The sequence below is a fragment of the Cucurbita moschata genome, unplaced genomic scaffold (assembly GCF_002738365.1).
Source record: "Cucurbita moschata cultivar Rifu unplaced genomic scaffold, Cmos_1.0 Cmo_Scf00092, whole genome shotgun sequence".
Taxonomy (NCBI): domain Eukaryota; kingdom Viridiplantae; phylum Streptophyta; class Magnoliopsida; order Cucurbitales; family Cucurbitaceae; genus Cucurbita; species Cucurbita moschata.
The window spans coordinates 116,778-123,197 of record NW_019268608.1 but is presented as its reverse complement, the minus strand read 5'-3'; the positions used below and the strand labels follow the sequence as shown (position 1 = coordinate 123,197).

Here is a 6,420-nt window from a genome sequence, read left to right as displayed (position 1 = left end):
TTAAATTCCGGCTGCTCTGATACCAATGTGTCACAACCCAAATTTCAAGGGTTCAAAACTCAAATAGAAACTAAAATTGAGAGTGAAAACAAATAAAAATAAAAGTAAATTAATATAAAATAAGAAAATGGTGTAAAATTAAAATAAGATTGAGAAAACAATACAACATTAAATATAAAATTAAATTAAATGATAAGAGAGTGTTGTTCAAATTTATCCAAACAGAAAAAAAAAAAAATGGTTTTGGATACAATTAAAAAAAAGACTCAAACACAAAGACAGACTAACGCAACATAACAACCCCATTTGTGAGTGCACAACCTTTGAAGGCTCCGTCATCTCAACGGTAAGTTCTATTACGAACCCATCCAAAATAATCACACCTGTGACCGCATCTCCTGACTTTAAACTGCTAGTCTAAACATGGTTTCGTCATGAAAGCTTTAGAGATAAATATATCTTTACAAAAATATTTGTCTCATAATTTATAATTAGTCATAAAAAGAAATAATTAGGTACAAATTTTGTCTAGAATTCAAAACTTTCAAATCTTACTATTCCTTAAACATTTTCAAATCGAGATTCTTGAACTCCTAGTACCTTAAATAAAGTTGGTATCCTCTAATAAAACAGGAATTTCTCTTAAGATCATTAAATTCTTATAGACTCGAGGCTCAATATCAATAATACAATTATGTTTTATCTTGAACACGCCAAACATGAAACTAAAGTGCGTTCAATTTAACTCCATTTTATTGCAATCTTGAATGATGTGTAGGGTATATTCTTGATTTAAAAGTTCTTGTGACACGACAGTTCATATTAGTTAAGCTTTTTGCAAAATCACAAGTTAAAAGACAACAACGATGAACCTAGGTCTATTAGTCAATTCAAAGACAATTTCTTTCTCCATCTTATCAATAATAATAACTCAACTAAATCCATATTATGCAAAGAAACAAGTTTATGACTCATAAAAATAACTACCTAAATTATGTCCTGATAATTTGAAAACATAAGTTGTAGTTGATAATTACACAAAAATTTCCCTAAATCCATGAATTCCTGTCCAATTAGTCAATCCTAAAGATTGTAACTAGCATATAGTAATTGAAGCTCAACATGAAGCAATTTAAAGTTCCCCTACATAACTAAAGTTCATCTCATCCTTAATGAAGCATGAATTGCACTGAAGTTCATGAAATGCTTATAGACTCAAACTTTGAGTACTATTAATGCAATTATGTTTCATATGAGTTTGTCATAAATGAAACTAAGGTGCATTCAATACAACTTTATTTTCTTGTCATACGAGGCAAAATAGAAAAATTAAATCAAACAAACTGATGAACTGAACCGAATCAATCCAACCAAAATTGATTAGTTTGTTTCTTTTGTTGGGTTGTTGGTTTATTTGATAACCCTTGTATATTATAACAATTCAAATTTTCGTTTTATAGCCCTCCAACTACTAAGAGAAAAATATATTTGAGTAGAAGCTAAAAATATTGGGTGTTCAAGAAAAGACATTTGGTTTAGTGGTATGATTCTCACTCGGGTGCAAGAAGTTTTGAGTTCAATTCTTGAAATGCCCCTATGTCTAAATCTCTTCTTACATAAGGACTTCCTATTCGACATCTTATACTTACCACCATGCTCCTAATACTCATAGTCTTTCTTAACATCCCATCCCATACACTTGTTCCAAGTGGTATAACAAGGGTATTTGGTCTAGTGGTATGAAAGACATTTACCAAGTAAATAAATACATTAAAATAACACAAGTGACACATATGTAAACTATGTTAATGAGCGGAGATGGTAGAGCGCTTGATTCCGATGTGGAAAGTAGGGAGATCGATACCTTGCAGCTCCAAATGAATCGATCACTAAACTTATGAAATAATGAGATTCCATCTTTCCTTATTTATGAAATAATGAGCGTAGATATTTTTTTTTTCATTTTTACAATTATTGATGACGGGAGGTTTAGGGTTTTCTGATGTAAGAATCGTGGGGATGTAATTCAGATAGTAGAGCGCTCACTTCTGATGTGGAAAGTACGGGGTTGATACCTTGCATCTCCAAATGAATCGATCACTAAATATATTATTACTTTTCAATTTTTTCTTATTTACGACATAATGAGTAGGGATAGTTTTTCATGTCACTATTATTGATGACGAGACGTTTAGGATTTTGTAACATAAGAATCGTGGGGATGTAGCTCAAATGGTAGACCGCTTGCTTTGCATGCGAGAGGTACGTGGATAGATACCACGCATCTCCAAAATAAAACTATGTTATTAAATATATTATTGAAAATTATTTCTTTTCAATTTTTCCTTATTCATGACAGGTTGAGTAGCCATATTTCTTCATTTTCACAATTATTGATGAAGGGACGTTTATGGTTTTTTGATGTAAGAATTGTAGGGATGTAGTTCAAATGGTAGAGCGTTCATTTCCCATGTGGAAAGTACGGGGATCAATACCTTGCATCTTCGATTGAATCGATTACTAAATATTTTTTTTTTTCAATTTTTTCTTATTTAGGACATAATGAGTCGGGATAGTTTTTCATTTTCATTATTACTGATGACGAGATGTTTAGGACTTTGTGACAAAAGAATTTTTGGGATATAGCTTAGATGGTAGAGCACTCGCTTTGCATGCGAGAGGTATGGGGATCGATACACAATTGTGGGGATGTAGCTTATGATGGGAATTTGAGGGTTTTATGATGCAACAATTGTGGGGATGTAGCTTGTGATTGGAAAGTTAGGGTTTTATGATGCAAGAATTGTGGTCATGTAGCTTATGATGGGAAATTTAGGGTTTTATGATGCAAGAATTCGGGGGATGTAGCTTAGATGGTAGAGCTCATTTAGCATGCGAGAGTTAAGGGGATATCCCGCATCTCCAAAAGAAACTATTTGTTATTAATATTTTACTTCTATTCAACCTTTCCTTATTTATGACATAATTAGCGGAGATATTTTTTCATTTTCACTTGATGACGGGACATTTAGGGTTTTCTGATATAAGTATTGTGGGAATATAGCTTAGATGGTAGATTGCTTGCTTAGCATGCGAGAGGTACGAGGATCGGATCGATACCCCATACCTCCAAAAGAAACTATTCGTTATTACTATTTTATTTCTGTTCAATTTTTCCTTATTTATGACATAATGAATAGCGTTATTTTTTTATTTTCACTATTGTTGATAACGAAATGTTTAGGATTTTGTGATGTAAGAATCTTGAGGATATAGCTTAGATGGTTGAGTGTTTGCATCCCATGTGAGAAGTATTGGGATCGATACCATGCATCAACAAAGGAAACAATTACTAAGTATATTAGTTCTTTTAAAATTTTCCTTATTTACGACATAATGAGCGGGGATAGTTTTTCATTTTCATATCATTGATGATGGGAAGTTTAGAGTTTTTTTTATGTAAAATCGTGGGAATGTAGCATGGGAGAGATACAGGGATCGATACCTCGCATCTCCAAAAGAAGCTATTTGTTATTACTATTTTATTTCAATTAATATTTCCTTATTTATGACATAATGAGTAGCGATATTTTTTCATTTTCACTATTATTCATGACGAGACGCTTAGGGTTTCGTGACGTAAAAATTGTAGAGATATAGCTTAGATGGTAGAGCGCTCGCTTTGTATGCGAGTTGTACGGGGATTGATAACCCGCCTCTCCAAAAGAAAGTATTTAATTTGTTATTATATTTTTTCATTTTCACAATTATCGATGCCCCGCATCACCAAACCAAACTATTTGTTATTAATATTTTGATATTTTTTTTATTTTCACTATTATTGATGATGGGACATTTAGGGTTTTATGATATAAAAATCATGGGGATGTAGCTCAAATGGTAGAGCATTCGCTTTGCATGCGATAGGTATGGGGATCGATACGTCGCATCTCCAAAAATAAGACTATCCATTATTAAATATATTATTTCTTTTCTATTTCTTCATTTTTACTATTATTGATGACGGAAAATTTAGGGTTTTGTGATGCAAAAATTGTGGGGATGTAGCTCAGATGGTAGAGCACTCGCTTAGCATGCGAGAGGTACGGGGATCGATACCCCGCATCTCCAAAAGGGAGAAATTATTTTTTTAAGTATGCGCATCTCCAAAAGGGAGAATTATTTTTTTAAGTATGAATTAATTTAACATGTTATGTATAAGGTGGGTACGAGAGAAAAAGAAAAGATACTTATAAAAAGATTATTATATCATTATGGCTGACTAATGTCCCACAAGCACATAGAGAGAGGACTTATTGTAAAGGGAATTTGATATATGATATACTACTTGTGGAGAGGGAAATTTGATATATGATATATATACTACTTGTAGAGAGGGAATTTGATATATGATATACTACTTGTGGAGAGGGAATTTGATATATGATGATATATGATATAGGAGAGGGAATTTGATGAATTCCTTAAAGAGATAGGAGCTCCTCCAAATGATAAGAGCTTATTGGATGAGGGAATTTAATTATGATATAGGAGAGGGAATTTGATGAATTCCTTAAAGAGATAGGAGCTCCTCCAAATGATAAGAGCTTATTGGATGGCGGTAGCGTCCCATGCATATGACGGAACTTATAAGAGCTTATACTACTTGTAGTGGAGAGGGAATTTGATGAATTCCTTAAAAGATTCCTCCAAATGATAAGAGCTTATTGGATGGCGGTAGCGTCCCATGCATATGATGGATCTTCTTCACAATTGCAATATCTGACCAATGAATATTGTTGTCATTTATAGCTTCTATCACAATAATATAAAATTTGGGGTCAAAGCCTATATGGGACTGAAAAGACCACCACACGCTTGTAGATTAAATTATATCTACCACCTCTGAAATTTTCCACGGCAAACCTTCCAACAGCTTGCACTTCTTCATCATTGACATCCTTAATTGGAACTAGATTTTAAGGCAAATCTTCTCCACGACTCACTTTGGAACACTTTTATAGATAGTTTCAACAAACTTACTTTGCTCGTGAATACTTTAGAGTTCAATATTTATAGTTGGAGAATGCTATTCAAATTGATAGGGTCGAATCTTACAACAAAGTCTAATTGAGTCTCCCTCTATTAGGAGATAGCTTCGAATCAAATTCTTTAGTTTGGACAATGGTTGCATTGTTTTAGTCAAACAACCGAGACTAGTGTACTACGAATAGTATAAACATTTGTACATGTATTTTCTTACATATTAACAATTGTATACAAATAATAATTAAATTTATGAGTAGAAGTTTGGATGGAGTTTTATTAAATAGGTAATCTTAAAGTTTTTTATCTAAAAATATATAAGATTTTTTTTATATACATTTAGGAGAATAAAACAAAGATTCAATAAGATGTCATTCATGCCATGTTTTAATTTTTATTCTTTCTTGTTTCCCAAAGATTAAAAAAAAAAAAAAGTTATCCTCTCTCAAATATGGTTCGTTATTTGATTATTTTCTCTTGAGTGAATTTTAAGTGAAACACATTCTCTACCCAAGTAATTGCAAGATGCAAGCTTCACACTAAGAGGAATCAAAGTCCCAAGTATCAACGCCCTTTAAGTGTCAATTTTTATTCTCCATCTCAACATAAATTAAACTTATTTTCGTGAAGATATCTATTTATAAAAGAAAAATATCTCAGAGTTAAAAAAATAAAAATGAGATATAGATACGAGACATAAATATGATACCAAATAGATATGGTAACTGTTAGGATTAGATTTGATTGAGTTATTTGGATTAGATTTGATCTAGTTATTTGAATTAGATTTGATTTAGTCATCAATTGGATGAGAGATTTCTCCCAATTCTTCTGATCTTTCCAATTTTCTTTTTCTGTTCCTAACAATTTGATATCAGAGCCATGCCCTAAACTAGTTAAAACTAGAAGCAGCAGTCTTCTAAGTGTGTCATAATAAAAGTATGTCGATGGAGAGTCCACTTGTGCAGTTTGATGGAGGAAGGAGTCAAGGTCGTGGAAGCTTTAGAGGCAGAGGAAGGGGACGAGGCAGACAAACCTTCAACAAGGCCATAGTGGAGTGCTATAACTGTCACAAGCTAGGACATTTTCAATGGGAATGTCAAGCATGGTTGTAACCGGAAAGGGTAATGTACGACTGGAAGTGATTGGAATCATAATGATAATCACGGGAGTGTTCTATGTGCCAGACCTGAAGAACAATTTGTTGAGTAGTGGTAAATTGCAAGCAAAGGGGGTTACCTTTTTGTTTCAAAATGGAACATGCAAGGTGTTTCATCCTGAGAGAGGCTTAATCATGGAGACAAAGATGTCTTTGAATCGAATATTCGTATTGCATGCTATTTCTCAGCCTGTAGCAGCCACTCAAACTCAATT

At 32.8% G+C, this 6,420-nt stretch overlaps 1 non-coding gene across 1 annotated transcript; it reads left to right on the top strand.

Annotated features, from left to right (window-relative positions):
- The first annotated feature begins 4,058 nt into the window (after nt 1-4,058).
- TRNAA-AGC lies at nt 4,059-4,131 on the top strand. Its single transcript has one exon. It is a non-coding gene; the product is annotated as a tRNA-Ala (tRNA).
- The last annotated feature ends 2,289 nt before the right edge of the window (nt 4,132-6,420 follow it).